This window comes from Oncorhynchus mykiss, chromosome 23 (assembly GCF_057628025.1).
Source record: "Oncorhynchus mykiss isolate SJ-2025 chromosome 23, ASM5762802v1, whole genome shotgun sequence".
Taxonomy (NCBI): Eukaryota; Metazoa; Chordata; class Actinopteri; order Salmoniformes; family Salmonidae; genus Oncorhynchus; species Oncorhynchus mykiss.
The window spans coordinates 46,965,515-46,983,821 of NC_143044.1; the positions used below are offsets into that span (position 1 = coordinate 46,965,515).

General features: G+C 40.1%; 1 long non-coding RNA gene across 2 annotated transcripts in view; it reads left to right on the forward strand.

Moving 5' to 3' along the window:
• The window catches only part of LOC110502999 (uncharacterized), a 61,817-nt gene extending 43,830 nt beyond the window's left edge, over window positions 1–17,987 (forward strand). The window contains exons 1-3 of one of the 2 annotated variants that reach the window (XR_016491159.1): window positions 165–590; window positions 12,972–13,093; window positions 17,447–17,987. This is a non-coding gene — a long non-coding RNA (uncharacterized LOC110502999). Of the gene's footprint in view, window positions 1–164; window positions 591–12,971; window positions 13,094–17,446 lie in introns of those variants that run through there. The other variant, XR_002470412.3, reaches the window with a different exon arrangement.
• Window positions 17,988–18,307: the final 320 nt, after the last annotated feature.

Below are 18,307 nucleotides of genomic sequence, written 5' to 3' on the forward strand. Positions count from 1 at the left end.
GCATCATGCATTTCTGTTACAGCTAAAGGGGAATTTCACCCTGGGGGAATCTGGGCTTGTTTTCATGATGTCTGAGGCATTTCCAGGACAGTGAGATGTTATACTGATCACACTATGTTATACTGATTGCACTGTACGTTTTTGTGGGTGTAGATATGATTGTCCTTGTTTGACAGAGCCATTGCCCATATTTCAGCAATGTTCCTATCAGCGGATTCATAGCTACATATACAAGCAGACACATTTTTTCCAGTCTCTGAAAGACTACAACTTGTTTTGGGCGGTGCTTTATGCTCTGGCATCCGTCCCTCCCCCAAAAGCGGGATCTTTTGAAAAGGAGGCGGACACTAACAACAATCCTTAAGGCAAAACTGAAAGAACTGACCAGAAGAAATAGCTTCTGGACTACTCTCATCAACACGAATTAGACGATAGAGCATCTATTAGCTACATGGTGACATTCAACTATACATGTTTTCACTGGAATATAGAGAAGAGGATTAGAAACAAAGAGTTTGCTAACTTTAGAAGTTCAGCTCCAGCTCATGCCAGTAGAGGGAGGACAGATGACAAAAACAGTGCCCAGCTAAGTAAGTCATTTTTCCTGCAAGCCACCTAGCTAGCTAGCTAACTTCAGTTTATCTACTGAAACCCATATTGTGTATTGCTGGCGAACATACTACTTTGTTACAATGGGGGGGAAATCAAATAATTTTTATGTTTGCTAAGAGAGCTAGCTACTGCGCATTTGGAAAGTTTTCAGACCCCTTGACTTGTTCCACATTTTATTACATCGCAGGTTTATTCTAAAATTGATTAAATTGTTTTTTTCCTCATCAATCTACACACAATACCCCATAAAGACAAAAGAAAAATAGGTCTTTAGATTTTTTTGCAAATGTATTAAATATAAATCACATCTCTCCCAAGATGGCATAGCAGTTCAGACGTATTTTTGTCCTCGTCCTGTCGTGTCCCGTATATATATATATTTACAACTTTTTTTTCACATACATTTTTAATTTTCCAAAAACTCATCTTCAGAACACTCTCCTGCAATCCGTTTCACCAATTTATATTTATATAAAAAAGTATTATTTACCTCAGATCTGTGATCCTCCGAGAGGCTAGCCAGAAATTAGCCAGAAGCTAGCCGGGAGCTAGCCAGAAGCTGGTCCAGAAGCTACTCTGAAGCTGGTTCAGGGGCTAGTTCAGAAGCTAGTTAGCTTATATACTGGCTAATCGTTGGTACTCAGCTGACCACGGTTTGTGGTCATCGGCTGTCCTTTGGCTCGAAAATCTATCGCCAGTTTTGTACGGCGCGGTGCAGCGCAGCGCGGCTCGGAGCGGAACATATCGGACCAATTTTTCTCTCCATGTCCCTGGATTTCGGCCGCTGGCTCTGGACGTCCATGCCTGGATCTCGCAGCTAGCTAGCTGCAATCCGTGTGACTATCGGCTTTCGTCGATTCCGGAGCTAACATCAATTGTTCCGGAGCTAGCCAGCTGAAGAGTTCCATCAATCACTCCTGGGCTGCAGTCACCTATACGGACCAGTTTTGCTGCCTACGCGGAGCCCCACCGGGCCTTCACGGCTAGACTGCCGACGTTGTCTACCCGAGGGAACTGTCCGGCTGGCTCCTCCGGCGCAACGTTGCCTGGGCGCTCATCTGCGGCCTGCTAGCCGTTGGCTATCTTATCGGCTGCTATCTGAATAGACAATCGGACAATTTTTATTTTATTTATTTTTATTTATTGATTTATTTTTCTTCTTGGGCCTCTATAACTATATCTATTGTTTTTATTTTTGTTGTTGTTGTGTGATTTGGATTCATCCCCTCTACCACACGGAAACCCACTAATCTACTGACGGAACGCAAGAGTTGGCTAATAACAGACCTCCATCTTATGCTAGCTTGCTCCTATGCTAGCTTGCTACCGATTTAGCTGTCTAAATCGCCGTGACCCCCAACCAACCTCTCCACTCACTGGACCCTTTTGATCACTCGACTGAGCATGCCTCTCCTTCATGTCATTATGCCTTGTCCATTGCTGTTCTGGTTAGTGTTTATTGGCTTATTTCACTGTAGAGCCTCTAGTCCTGCTCATTATACCTTATCCAACCTATTAGTTCCACCACCCACACATGCAATGGCATCTCCTGGTTTCAATGATGTTTCTAGAGACAATATCTCTCTCTTCATCACTCAATACCTAGGTTTACCTCCACTGTATTCACATCCTACCTTACCTTTGTCTGTACATTATACCTTGATGCTATTTTATCGCCCCCAGAAACCTCCTTTTACTCTCTGTTCCAGACGTTCTAAATGACCAATTCTTATTGCTTTTAGCCGCACCCTTATTCTACTACTACTCTGTTCGTCTGGCGATGTAGAGGTGAATCCAGGCCCTGCAGTGCCTAGCTCCACTCCTATTCCCCAGGCGCTCTCTTTTGACGACTTCTGTAACCGTAATAGCCTTGGTTTCATGCATGTTAACATTAGAAGCCTCCTCCCTAAGTTTGTTCTATTCACTGCTTTAGCACACTCTGCCAACCCGGATGTTCTAGCTGTGTCTGAATCCTGGCTTAGGAAGACCACCAAAAATTCAGACATTTTAATTCCAAACTACAACATTTTCAGACAAGATAGAACTGCCAAAGGGGGCGGTGTTGCAATCTACTGCAAAGATAGCCTGCAGAGTTCTGTCCTACTATCCAGGTCTGTACCCAAACAATTTGAACTTCTACTTTTAAAAATCCCCCTCTCGAAAAACAAGTCTCTCACCGTTGCAGCCTGCTATAGACCACCCACGATCCCCAGCTGTGCTCTGGACACCATATGTGAACTGATTGCCCCCCATCTATCTTCAGAGCTTGTGCTGCTAGGCGACCTAAATTGGAACATGCTTAACACCCCAGCCATCCTACAATCTAAACTTGATGCCCTCAACCTCACACAAATTATCAATGAACCTACCAGGTACCTCCCCAAAGCCTTAAACACGGGCACCCTCATAGATATCATCCTAACCAACTTGCCCTCTAAATACACCTCTGCTGTTTTCAACCAAGATCTCAGCGATCACTGCCTCATTGCCTGCATCCGTAATGGGTCAGCGGTCAAACGACCTCCACTCATCACTGTAAAACGCTCCCTGAAACACTTCAGCGAGCAGGCCTTTCTAATCGACCTGGCCGGGGTATCCTGGAAGGATATTGATCTCATCCCGTCAGTAGAGGATGCCTGGATATTTTTTTAAAATGCCTTCCTAACCATCTTAAATAAACATGCCCCATTCAAGAAATTTAGAACCAGGAATAGATATAGCCCTTGGTTCTCCCCAGACCTGACTGACCTTAACCAACAAAAAAACATCCTATGGCGTTCTGCATTAGCATCGAACAGCCCCCGTGATATGCAGCTGTTCAGGGAAGCTAGAAACCATTATACACAGGCAGTTAGAAAAGCCAAGGCTAGCTTTTTCAAGCAGAAATTTGCTTCCTGCAACACTAACTCAAAAAAGTTCTGGGACACTGTAAAGTCCATGGAGAATAAGAACCCCTCCTCCCAGCTGCCCACTGCACTGAAGATAGGAAACACTGTCACCACTGATAAATCCACCATAATTGAGAATTTCAATAAGCATTTTTCTACGGCTGGCCATGCTTTCCACCTGGCTACTCCTACCCCGGTCAACAGCACTGCACCCCCCACAACAACTCGCCCAAGCCTTCCCCATTTCTCCTTCTCCCAAATCTGCTCAGCTGATGTTCTGAATGAGCTGCAAAATCTGGAACCCTACAAATCAGCCGGGCTAGACAATCTGGACCCTTTCTTTCTAAAATTATCTGCCAAAATTGTTGCCACCCCTATTACTAGCCTGTTCAACCTCTCTTTCGTGTCGTCTGAGATTCCCAAAGATTGGAAAGCAGCTGCGGTCATCCCCCTCTTCAAAGGGGGTGACACTCTTGACCCAAACTGCTACAGACCTATATCTTTCCTACCCTGCCTTTCTAAGGTCTTCAAAAGCCAAGTCAACAAACAGATTACCGACCATTTCGAATCTCACCATACCTTCTCTGCTATGCAATCTGGTTTCAGAGCTGGTCATGGGTGCACCTCAGCCACGCTCAAGGTCCTAAATGATATCTTAACCGCCATCGATAAGAAACATTACTGTGCAGCCGTATTCATTGATCTGGCCAAGGCTTTCGACTCTGTCAATCACCACATCCTCATCGGCAGACTCGACAGCCTTGGTTTCTCAAATGATTGCCTCGCCTGGTTCACCAACTACTTCTCTGATAGAGTTCAGTGTGTCAAATCGGAGGGTCTGCTGTCCGGACCTCTGGCAGTCTCTATGGGGGTGCCACAGGGTTCAATTCTTGGACCGACTCTCTTCTCTGTATACATCAATGAGATCGCTCTTGCTGCTGGTGAGGATCTGATCCACCTCTATGCAGACGACACCATTCTGTATACTTCTGGCCCTTCTTTGGATACTGTGTTAACAACCCTCCAGGCAAGCTTCAATGCCATACAACTCTCCTTCCGTGGCCTCCAATTGCTCTTAAATACGAGTAAAACTAAATGCATGCTCTTCAACCGATCGCTACCTGTACCTACCCGCCTGTCCAACATTACTACTCTGGACGGCTCCGACTTAGAATACGTGGACAACTACAAATACTTAGGTGTCTGGTTAGACTGTAAACTCTCCTTCCAGACCCATATCAAACATCTCCAATCCAAAGTTAAATCTAGAATTGGCTTCCTATTTCGCAACAAAGCATCCTTCACTCATGCTGCCAAACATACCCTTGTAAAACTGACCATCCTACCAATCCTCGACTTTAGCGATGTCATTTACAAAATAGCCTCCAATACCCTACTCAACAAATTGGATGCAGTCTATCACAGTGCAATCCGTTTTGTCACCAAAGCCCCATATACTACCCACCATTGCGACCTGTACACTCTCGTTGGCTGGCCCTCGCTTCATACTCGTCGCCAAACCCACTGGCTCCATGTCATCTACAAGACCCTGCTAGGTAAAGTCCCCCCTTATCTCAGCTCGCTGGTCACCATTGCATCTCCCACCTGTAGCACACGCTCCAGCAGGTATATCTCTCTAGTCACCCCCAAAACCAATTCTTTCTTTGGCCGCCTCTCCTTCCAGTTCTCTGCTGCCAATGACTGGAACGAACTACAAAAATCTCTGAAACTGGAAACACTTATCTCCCTCACTAGCTTTAAGCACCAACTGTCAGAGCAGCTCACAGATTACTGCACCTGTACATAGCCCACCTATAATTTAGCCCAAACAACTACCTCTTTCCCTACTGTATTTTATTTATTTATTTATTTTGCTCCTTTGCACCCCCATTATTTTTATTTCTACTTTGCACATTCTCCCATTGCAAATCTACCATTCCAGTGTTTTACTTGCTATATTGTATCTACTTTGCCACCATGGCCTTTTTGCCTTTACCTCCCTTATCTCACCTCATTTGCTCACATCGTATATAGACTTGTTTATACTGTATTATTGACTGTATGTTTGTTTTACTCCATGTGTAACTCTGTGTCGTTGTATGTGTCGAACTGCTTTGCTTTATCTTGGCCAGGTCGCAATTGTAAATGAGAACTTGTTCTCAACTTGCCTACCTGGTTAAATAAAGGTGAAATAAATAAATAAATACATTTAAAAAAAATAACTGAAACATCACATTTACATAAGTGGTCATAACCTTTACACAGTACTTGTTGAAGCATCTTTGGAAGCAATTACAGTCTCAAGTCTTCTTGGGTATGAAGCTACAAGCTTGGCACACCTGTATTTTGGGATTGTCTCCCATTATTCTCTGCTGATCCTCTTAAGCTCTGTCACAATGGATGGGGAGCGTTGCTGCACCGCTATTTTCAGATCTCTCCAAAGATGTTCAATCCGGTTCAAGTCCAGGCTCTGGCTTGGCCACTCAAGGACATGCAGAGACTTGTCCCGAAGCCACTCCTGTCTTGCGTTGGCTGTGTGCTTAGGGTCGTTGTCCTGTTGGAAGGTGAACCTTCGCGGCCAAAATCTCATGGCTTGTTTTTTGCTCTGACATGCACTGTCAACTGTTGGACCTTATATAGACAGGATGTGTCTTTCCAAATCATGTCCAATCAATTCAATTTACGACAGATGGATTCCAATCAATCGCAAAGCAAACGGTCTGAATACTTCTGTAAATAAGGTTTTTCTGTTTTTTATTTTTTATACATTTCAGAGACCTGTCTTCGCTTTATCATTATGGGGTATTGTGTGTAAATTAATTCAGATGTTTTTTTATACATTTTTGAATAAGGCTGTGACATAACAAAACGTGAAAAAATTCAGGTGGTTTGAATACTTTCCGAATGCACTGTATATACTGTACCAAAAGATAGTTATATCATACAACTGATGCCTTTCAGAGTTCAATACAGAACTTTGACATTAGCTAGCTAAATTAACCAGCTAGGCAAGCAAGCTTATTGAATGTCTTCCATTTTGTTGTGAAGGAAAAACATGTATGGTATCTCATCACTTCTCAGCTCTCGTCAAAATGGATACCCCATCAGTTCAGTTTGAAAATCTTTCTGGTAATCTTTGGTCACCGCATCATTCTTGATAGCCGCAAGCCACCGGCAGAATTGGAGTGAATGTCTGGTTGTCACGTTCTGACCTGTATTTCCTTTGTTTTGTATTTATTTAGTATGGTCAGGGCGTGAGTTGGGTGGGCAGTCTATGTTTGATTTTCTATGATTTGGGGATTTGTATGTTTCGGCCTAGTATGGTTCTCAATCAGAGGCAGGTGTCATTAGTTGTCTCTGATTGAGAATCATACTTAGGTAGCCTGGGTTGCACTGTTTGTTTGTGGGTGATTGTCTATGTTAGTGGCTTGTGTCAGCACAGGTCTCATTTGTAGCTTCACGGTCAAATTTGGTTTATTGTTTTTGTTACTCTTTTGTATAGTGTTCAGTCTTTCTTTATTAAAATTCACTATGAACACATACCACGCCGCATATTGGTCCTCTGATCCTTCTCGCCTCTCCTCTTCAGATGAAGAGGAGGAAGACCGTGACACTGGTAGGTAGAATGGTGAAAGATAATTCATTTTTTTGTGAGTGTTTGTAATTAGCACAGCCAGGCACCATACAGGCATGATGAAAAACAAACACTTAAAAAAAATTCTTGCCTAGGGAAATTCAGAGATTACTGTGTGTTGGTTGTTCGAAGTAAACAATATCATTATTCAAGTTTATTGGCACACCCACTCTGCCTCGGTATCAGTATTCACTTTGAATGCTAATGCTAAGGACTGTGTGGTTCACTATGAGTACACTAATACACAAGGAGTGGAAACTTCCTGATTATACCAGTGAAATGAAAATGTACGCGTTCTAGCTTCTGGTTCAGATAATTGTGATGGTTATGATCATTTTCAAACAATTGTTTGCAGACAGATCATTTCACTCAATCACTGTATCACAATTCCAGGGGGTCAGAAGTTTACATACACTATGTTGACTGTGCATTTAAACAGCTTGGAAAATTCAAAAATAATTATGTTATGGCTATAGAAGCTTCTTATAGGCTAATTGACATAATTTGAGTCAATTGGACCTGTGGATGTATTTCAAAGCCTACCTCAATCTCAATGCCTCTTTGCTTGACATCATAGGATAATCAAAAGAAATCAGCCAAGACCTCAGAAAAACAACTGTAGACCTCCACAAGTCTGGTTTGTCGTTGGGAGCAATTTCCAAACACCTGAAGGTACCATGTTCATCTGTACAAACAATAGTACGCAAGTATAAACTTCATGGGACCACGCAGCCGTCATACTGCTCAGGAACCGCTCCTAGAGATGAACTTACTTACTTGAATCAATCCCAGAACAACCACAAATGACCTTGTGAAGATGCTGGAGGAAACAGGTACAAAAGTATCTATATCCACAGTAAATCGAGTCCTATATTGACATAACCTGAAAGGCCACTCAGCAAGGAAGAAGCCACTGCTCCAAAACCGCAATAAAATAGCCAGACTATGGTTTGCAACTGCACATGGGAACAAAGATCTTACTTTTTGGAGAAATGTCCTCTGGTCTGATGAAGCAAAAATAGAACTCTTTGGCCACAATGACTGTCGTTATGTTTAGAGGACAAATGGGGAGCTTGCAAGCCGAAGAACACCATCCCAACCGTGAAGCATGGGGGTGGCAGTATCATTTTGCGGGGGTGGTTTGCTGTAGGAGGTACTGGTGCACTTCACAAAAAAGATTGCATCAAGAGAAGTAAAATTACATGGGTATATTGAAGCAACATCTCAAGACATCAGTTAAAGCTTGGTCACAAATGGGTCTTCCAAATGGACAATGACCCCAAGCATACTTCCAAAGTTGTGGCAAAATGGCGTAAGAACACCAAAGTCAAGGTTTTGGAGTTGCCATCACTAGCCCTGACCTCTATCCTATAGAAAATGTGTGGGCAGAACTGAAAATGCCTGTGCGAGCAAGGAGGCCTACAAACCTGACTCAGTTAGGTTCAGACTTCAACTGTATAATATAATAATATTATAACTGGTATATATAATAATATTATAACTGGTATATATAATATAACAACATTATTACTGGTATAAACAATATTATAATATTATGACTGGTATATGTAATATATTAACATTATACCTGGAATATATAACATAATATTTTAACTGGTGTATATATCATTTAATAATATCATCACTGGTATACATAATATAATAACATTATAACTGGTATACATAATATAAAAACGGTATAACTGGTTTGTATGAATTAATAACATTATAACTTGTATACATAATATAACAATATTAATACTGGTGTAAATAATACGACAACATAATAACTGGTGTATATAAAAAATATTAATATTATAACTGCTGTACATAATATAATAATATTATAAATGGAATAAATAATATGATAATTTTATAACAGGTGTAGATAATAAAATAATACTATAACTTGTATAAATAATATGATAACATTATAACTAGTATATTTAAAATAATAGTATTATAAATGACATATTATAACTGGTATAAATAATATAACAACATTATAGTTGGTATTCATAATATTATAATTGTATATTTTGCATATATAACATTAATATTAAATGTGGTATAAATAATATTAACATTATAACTGGTATATATAATAATATTACAACTGGTATATATAATATAGAAACGTTATAACTGGTATGTATCGAATAATAACATTCTAATTGGTTTACATAATAAGATAACATTTAAACGGTATATCTATTATAATAATATTATTACTGGTATATATAATTATATTATAACTGGTATATAAATACCAGTATTAAATATTATTATATTATATAATACAATTGTATACCTTGTGTGCAAAATATTATATTATTTTAACTGGTGTATATATATAATAACATTACAACTGGTATTTATAATACAATAATATTATAAATGGTAAATATAATATAACATTTTTATGACTGGTATGTATAGAATAATAACATTATAACTGGTTTACAGAATATAATAACATTAAAACTGGTATGTTTAAAATAACAACATTATAACTGTTATATATAACATAATAACATTTTAACTGGTATAAATAATATGATAATATTACAACTGGCATATATAATGTAATAATATTATCATAAGCGGTATAGATAATATGATAACATTATAACTTGCATATGTAATGTAATAATATTTTAACTGGTATATATGATATAGTAATTTTATAACTGGCATATACAGTATAATAGGGTTATGACTGGTAATATGTAATATGTAATATGATAACATTATAACTTGTATATATAAAATAATAATATTTTAACTGGTAAATATAATATAGTAATTTTATAACTGGTCTATATAATACAATACTATTATAACTGATATATATATAATATAATTATATTGTAACTGGTATATATAATATATTAACATTGTAACTGGTATATATAATAATATTGTAACTAGTATGTACAATTTAAGAATCTCATAATAGGAATATATAATATACTAACATTTTAACTGGCATATACAGTATAATAGTATATTATAGTATAGTATAATACATAATATATATGTAATATAATGACATTATAACTGGTATATATAATATAATAACAATATTACTGGTATAAGTAATATGACAACTTTATAATTGGTGTATATAATATGATAACATTATAACTAGAATATATAACATAAAACTATTATAACTGGCATATATAATATATAACTATTATAGCTGGTATACATACTATAATAACGTTATAACTGGTATTTCAAATAATAACATTATAACATTATAACATTATAACATTATAATAAATTATAATTATAGCTATGTTTAAAATAATAACATTCTACATTTTAAATATAATACAGTTGAAGTCGGAAGTTCACATACACCTGGGTTGGAGTCATTAAATCTCGTTTTTCAACCACTTCACAAATTTCTTGGCATGACACAAGTAATTTTTCCAACAATTGTTTATGTAACTTATAATTCACTGTATCACAATTCCAGTGGGTCAGAAGTTGCATACACTAAGTTGACTGTGCCTTTAAACAGCTTGGAAAATTCCAGAAAATTATTTTATGGCTTTAGAAGCTTCTGATCGGCTAATTGACATAATTTGAGTCAATTGGAGGTGTACCTGTGGATGTATTTGAAGGCCTACTTTCAAACTCAGTGCCTCTTTACTTGACATCATGGTAAAATCAACAGAAATCAGCCAAGACCTCAGAGAAAAAAATTGTAGACCTCCACAAGTCTGGTTCATCCTTGGGAGCAATTTCCGCACGCCTGAAGGTACCGAGTTCATCTGTACAAACAATAGTACGCAAGTATAAACACAATGGGACCACGCAGCCATCATACCGCTCACGAAGGAGACGCCTTCTGTCTCCTAGAGATGAACGTACTTTGGTGCGAAAAGTGCAACTCAATCCCAGAACAACAGCAATGTAGCCAAGTAGGCTCATGTTAACTAGCTAACTGATTTAGATATATTGCATTGTTGATTTGATGATGTTTAAATGTTTAAGTTGAAATGGTGTTGGAATAGCGGAGGCAGTGCTCCTGTTGTATGTTCTGCCTTGCGGTAACTCCATGGTTCTAAATCAGTAGTTGTTTAGGAAACTGAAACTCAGGCAGCTCTCTGTCGGCGATGCTGATGTTAAATCACAGTTCAGAAAACGCCAAATAATATGGGAGACAAACAACTCTGTACCTTCAACATGCACAAACACACACACACGCACAGTCTTGAACAGCTAACCTTGTGGGGGACACACAACCTCTGGTCCCCACAAGAATAGTTAAACACGTACACACACACACACACACCTATTTATCAGCAGAGCAGCTGTTTATTTTAGGAACAGAGAGCTTTAGTGAAGCACAGCTCATCCTCGTCTCAGCTAGATTCAGTGTCTTCACAGTCTTCACAGGCTCTGTCTATTAAGTTGTTTTTCAAGACCTATAATCCCTGCAAAAAGCTTTCTGTCTGTAGCCTATTCCTCAACTCAAAAGGAGACAGAGATGAGATGGTGAGTAATGAAATACTGAAAGACAAAAATAAGGGAATTCACTTCATAAATGTCAACTTCTCACAAAAAAATCCCCCGTATGGAGAGAGGAAAGACAACAACATTATTTATTTGTCTCCATATGTATACTGTAATCTAATGTGGTAGTCGGCTAAAAAGGGCATCAGATGGACGAAAACTGTGAAACTATTTAGCAAATGCTTCTGGAATAATGTGCTGCAGTATTGTCTTAGCCAGCAGATCCGAGCCTCTTGCTTACAGCTGCACTAGGGTCAGACAGCATTCCTCTGTATATTTCCGAGATATGGCTCGGAAAACAGACCTCAATCCAGGCATGAGAAATGTTTTGTACTCCTAATTTTCCTATTATCCCAACTGTTACACCAAGAAGATTGAACTACTGCTAGTTTCTCCGGAAAACTGTCCTTTTCATCCTCATACTAGGTAGCAGAAGCCACAACAGCCATTTCTGAATGGCAGTGACAGCTAATCAGCTCCTTTGTTGTTCAATGCAATGTGCCATTCCAAAATATGATATCTGAGTGAGAGTGACTAATAAAATCAATGGGGGACCCCTTGGAGGCCAGGGCCACTGGGCACGTGCCCTGTGTGCTCGGTATTCGGCCATGATTTCTACATGTTTAGTTAGCTGGCGAGACTAAATCACCAATCTAAAAAATTGTTAGCTGACATGGCCAATTGAGTGACTGTCAGTGACTAACATAAGAAGAGAAACTGTTGCACAGTCAAATTTCTAAATGGTACCTTGTGTATTCTATTATTCTAACTCAGTTAGAAAGGTAACAGTAAATTGAGACCCAGACGGAGTTCCTAGCGGCAGGGGGCCCTAAGCGACCCTTTTGCCTGGAACCGGCCCTGCCTGCATGTAGACTTATTGGCAACAAAGCCCAATGATGATGATGCCATCGGTTTATAGATAGGCATAGGTTACTATAAACCCATACCATTTGCTATGATGATTACTGAACAGTGTTTTGTAACATAAAAAATCCTAAATCACCAATATCATGAAAAAAATTTACAAAGAGGGGCAGACGGGGCAAACTCTATATTTTAATGTAAGACGACACCAAAGATTGTGGATGATTTAAGATCTTACTCAGGCCATTTACCATTCGAAGAAATGGTCACAGCTCCGGTGTGCATTAAGGGGGTAGCTCTCCCATAGGCACCAATGCGATTGCAACTGGGTCTGGCCTGCTTAGTTCATTGACTGTGTATGAATCAGAAAATAAGATTGGGATGTCTCGCTTTCTCTTCCGTCTCTGACACCCACTTGACTTCCTCTGTTGTTTCCATGACAGCTGGCAGCAGAGAGAGGACATAGGGGCCTAAGAAGGGAGGCCTACTCTTAACATCACCCATCCAGCAGGATACTTACTGTAAACAATGGCTAACCCCACCCCCAATCTCCAGCTTCAGCCAGGTATTTATTGTTCTCTGCACTAATCCAGCTTCTTCCTGAGTCCTGTCTCTCTTCCTCCACTGTGTTAGTCGTGTCTCGGGAAGAGATTTTTTAAAGGTTTTTAATAGGGTAGACTACTCTTCCTGAACTGCACTGTTGGTTAAGGGCTTGTAAGGAAGCATTTCACGATAAGGTCGACCGACACTTGTTGTATTCGGCACGTGACAAATAAAGTTTGCTTTGATTTGATAATGTATATTTACTACAAAATAGAAAACAGTGAAGTAAAGAATAGGAAAAAAATATTTTTATACCCTGTTGATGATCAGTCTTGATTGTCAGGGTATCGTGTGTCTCTATATAAAATACATGGATTTTAACCCAAGTAAACATTGCATACATTTTTGAACCTGACCTTGACCTTGATCTTTACCGTTTGCCCAAAGCAGGAATAGAAGTATGAGGTCGTATCTGATTACATTTGGAGTTAGTAACAGTAAATCATGGTTTGAGGGCAAATCTGTTCCGCAATATACAAACGTTCTAGGCTATTTAGGTTATATTACAGCAGGGGTGTCAAAGTCAAATGGACGGAGGGCCAAATAAAAAAATCAGCTACAAGATGAGGGCCGGACTGTTCGAATGTTCATTGAAAAATTTTTAAATGACGCATATAGTCTAGTGAACCTAATTGAACCTACTGAAAACCTAACAAATATATTACAATATGATCAGATAAATAAAGCAATATTTTCTTATGGCTCTGTCAGTAATCTTTAATTTTCAACAGACACAAAAGACAAATTTCCTTTATATAAATATCCCCATAACATGAACATTAAATGAAAGAAACCGGTATTCAAGGCACCATCAGTAGACTATATTTTCTATTTTAGCAAAAGTGGGCTAAATTTACTTCAAAGAAAAAACAATAATAGCAATTTTCTATCATCCACTCAACTGAAATATTTTTTAAATATAATTGGATTGAAATACAAAAAAATAAAGTGCAAAAATCTATTAATCAAAAACAACACTTTGTTTAAGGAGAAGTAACATGCAGTGAAAACAAATATTAAATTTTAACTTTTAAACTTGAACTGAGTAAAAACTCTAAATATGTGATTGCACAGTAATGTTCACTTGTTTGAGGTTGAGGGTGATACTTGGTGGTGTCCCATCTTTTCCACAAGTTCATCAATGTTCGGGGTAAGGCTCTGAGCTGAAGAAATCCTCAGAATTGAGTGGAGGTGTTCAGCAGTAAGTCGACTTCTGTGTGATGTTTTGTTCAGGTTCATCAAAGAAAACAGTTGTTCACACAGGTATGTGCTGCCAAACATAGACAACGTTTGAGCAGCCTGGATGCGCAGCTGGGGCATTGTGCCGGGGAGGAAACGGGCGAACTCCGCAGCACCCACTGCCGCATATTTTGCCCTCAGTGCATCATTGCATTGGAGGTCAATCAACTCCATTTGGAGGTTTGGTGGTGAGCTTTCCACGTCAACAGCAAATGGGTTACCGAGCAGTTCCAACCTGCTTTTTTGTGCTTCAAAGTCAGCAAATCGGCGTCGAAAGTCAGCGGCAAGCATACCTATTTTATCAGCCAACTGTGTGCTCGGGAACGCACTGGTAGAGAGCTTCTCTTTCATGGTCTGGCAGCTGGGAAAGTGGCTCAAATTTTCTTTCCGCATCTGCGTCTCCCACAGAGTCAGTTTGGTTTTAAATGCCTTCACTGTACTGTACATATCAGAGATGACACGATCCCGACCCTGCAGCTGCAAGTTTATTGCATTCAGATGACTCGTAATGTCACACAGAAAAGCCATTTCACACAGAAACATTTCGTCTCGGAGTTGTGTTGTGTCTTTCCCTTTGCTGTCCAAGAACAGACAAATCTCCTCACGAAGCTCGAAACATCTTTGAAGCACCTTTCCCTGGCTTAGCCATCGCACCTCTGTGTGATAAGGCAAATCACCATGCTCCGTTTCTAACTCCGTCAGAAATGCCTTGAACTGGCGGTGATTCAAACCTTTGGCTCTGATAAAGTTAACTGTGCGCGTGATGATGCTCATTACATGCTCCATTTTCAAGGCTTTACCGCACAACGCTTCCTGGTGTATGATACAATGATAAGCTGTCAGCTCACCTGTCGCGTTTTCCTCTTGCATCTTTTCCCGTATCTTCGCCACCAGTCCGCTCCTGTGTCCACACATCGCAGGTGCTCCGTCGGTTGTCAAACCCACGAGTTTTTCCCAAGGCAGCTCCATCTCATTTACACATCTTGACACCTCTTCATACAAATCATGCCCCGTAGTTGTGCCATGCATAGGACGTAAAGCCAAAAACTCCTCTGTCACGCTTAGGTTGGAGTCCACTCCGCGGATGAAAATTGACAACTGGGCAATGTCAGAAATGTCGGTGCTCTCATCCACAGCCAAGGAATATGCAATAAAATCTTTTCCCTTTTTCACAAGCTGCTCTTTTAGATTGATGGACAACTGGTCTACTCTCTCGGCAATGGTGTTTCTGCTCAGACTCACATTTAAAAAGAGTTGCCTTTTTTCTGGGCAAACTTCGTCACAAACTTTAATCATGCAGTTTTTGATGAAATCCCCCTCCGTAAATGGCCGGGCTGATTTAGCGATCTCTTCTGACAAAATAAAACTGGCCTTTTGTAGCCTTTGTTCCATGTCCATATTCTTGTTTTTGTCCGCGTGTTTCGTTTCATAATGTCGTCTCAGATTATACTCTTTCAGTACCGCCACACTTTCTCCACACAGAAGACACACAGGTTTTCCAGCTACCTTCGTGAACATATACTCCGACTCCCACCTTGTTTGAAACCCCCGGTTCTCAGTATCCACCTTCCGTTTTGCCATTTTTGATGGGTATCTGAAAGTTAATTTTACTGTGATGCTGACGACTGCTGTGCCAATAAATATTGAAATGAAGCAGCCTACTGCTCGGTGCGTCACCTTTGCATTGTGGGAAATGTAGTATTGGTGCGTGTAAAAGATCTGCGGGCTGCCGGCTTGCTGCGGGCCGGTTCTAATAATAAATCAAGATCATCCCAGGGGCCGTAAAAAACCTTCTTGCGGGCCGGATGTGGCCCGCGGGCCTTGACTCTGACATATGTGTATTACAGGGAATAATTTCCCTTCCTTAGAGAAGCTGAAGTTTACAGAGACAGTTGAATATGAAAATGCAATGACTGTACTGTACTCTGCGTGGTAAGCGAAAACCTCAACAGAATAGTTGTCAGTTCGTTACCTTGACTAGATGGCTTAGTGGGATGGTATCTGATTGTTTTACTTGGAGGTGATAGATTTGAAGTCTGTGGCTATTCGAGCAATAACTTAGAACATCTTAGAAATATTATCTAGTTGTTTCATGAGTGCGACGTTCGCTTCTAATGCTTGACTGAAATAATTGACAAATAACGAGTGATTTTTTAAAAAGTAAAATTGCCTCATGATTGTCCAGACAGAGACCATATGTGTCACACTACCTCGCCTACACACTGTATGAGAAGACTGTTTTGAATTATCTTCACATTTCACAGAAATAGATCTATCACAGTGTATCTGGATAGAAAAGGCACCGATACAGCAGGTTTCTTGGCAAGGACAAGACCTAGCGAGCATGTTGCCTATCCATGTTTGGGGGCGATCAGAACCAGATGGGTCAGGTTGTACCTTCCCGCCAGGCTAGGGCATTGGAGCGACTGTCACTCAGACCACGGGTGTGTATGGTGGAGGGGGAGGGGGGTGGGGGCATGTTATGGTGCTGAGGTGTAAGTCTAAAAAGTGTCTCCAGGATATATAACTGACACTGCAACCGTCTGTTTCAGTGGAAGACCTGACATCCTCCATTTAACACAGAATCAAAGAGAAATGTAGCAACAGCCAGCTAGAGAGGATGAGAAACATGCTGTAGACAGGAAAGGAATGCAGAGGTGAAAAATACTGTTTTTGGAAAAGTTTCAGCCAGGGGAGTCAGGTGACAGGAGGAAGTTTCAGCCAGGGGAGTCAGGTGACAGGAAGATGTTTCAGCCAGGGGAGGTCAGGTGACAGGAGGGAGTTTCAGCCAGGGGAGTCAGGTGACAGGAGGAAGTTTCCGCCAGGGGAGTCAGGTGACAGGAAGATGTTTCAGCCAGGGGAGTCAGGTGACAGGAGGAAGGGAGATACCCATATAGAAAAGGCTTTATAGAGATTATCATGAAACACAGACATATTCTAGCTCTGTCTGCACATGATGAGGTTTTAAGATGAGCACACATGGAGAGGGGAGGGCGAGAGGGTACACTGGTGAGTGACTTTACCCTTCTCTTCTCCTTCCTCTCATTCTTTAATTCTGTCACTCTCTTACGATCAGGTTTCTCCCAGTCCTTCAGCTGAGCGGTCTGGTGGGGCTTGATCAATGGCAGGAAACCAGCAGATCAAATGGTGATTCATCTGAAAGCGATAGGCTATAATCTACACAACCATACCTCTGAGACCTCTGTGACTTTACCTTCATGTGATGTTGGGGTTGTGTGTAATCTTCTCCCCTTAGGAACACAGTAACCCTGAGGGTAGATGAATACAGTACACAGTCCTACGGGGTTGTTTAATATGCTCAATATGCTTATTACTCACTCAGTCTCCGCCAGCTGTATGCAAATATAAAACATATTGCCTTGGGTCTCTGTGGAGAACCTCACTACTCGCTCAGACTCACCATAGGCCTTTATCTGTAATTAAACACACTAACTTCGTCTCTGGGGTTATTGATATTGATATTTTTTATCATTAATAAACAACTTGCTGTAAGGGATTGCACTGCTGTTTCCTTTTGGCGGCTGTTTGTCTGTAATTCTGAAATTGTTTAAATAACTTGATTATATTATGTATCTTCAATAAATGTTATGAGCTGATATTGGATTAATTGTCCACATTCTCAGAATGCTGTATACTATTATATATTAAGGTACTTCAATACGATACCTCATGAATCATGGATTTGCTCATGTATCATGTATTGCAGCAGACATAGGCCCCCCTTCTTGTCAATTAGAATTACCCCAAGGGCAAAACTCCAACGGTACTACAATGCTGTCCAAGACAATACCATATTTTCTACTGCATATCTGGAAAACCTTAATTCAACGTTTAACAACACAATTCATTGATCATTGTCATGTTCTGTTAAATGACTGATTGAAAGACTGAATGATGGCGGGTTGTTCTGAAAAAA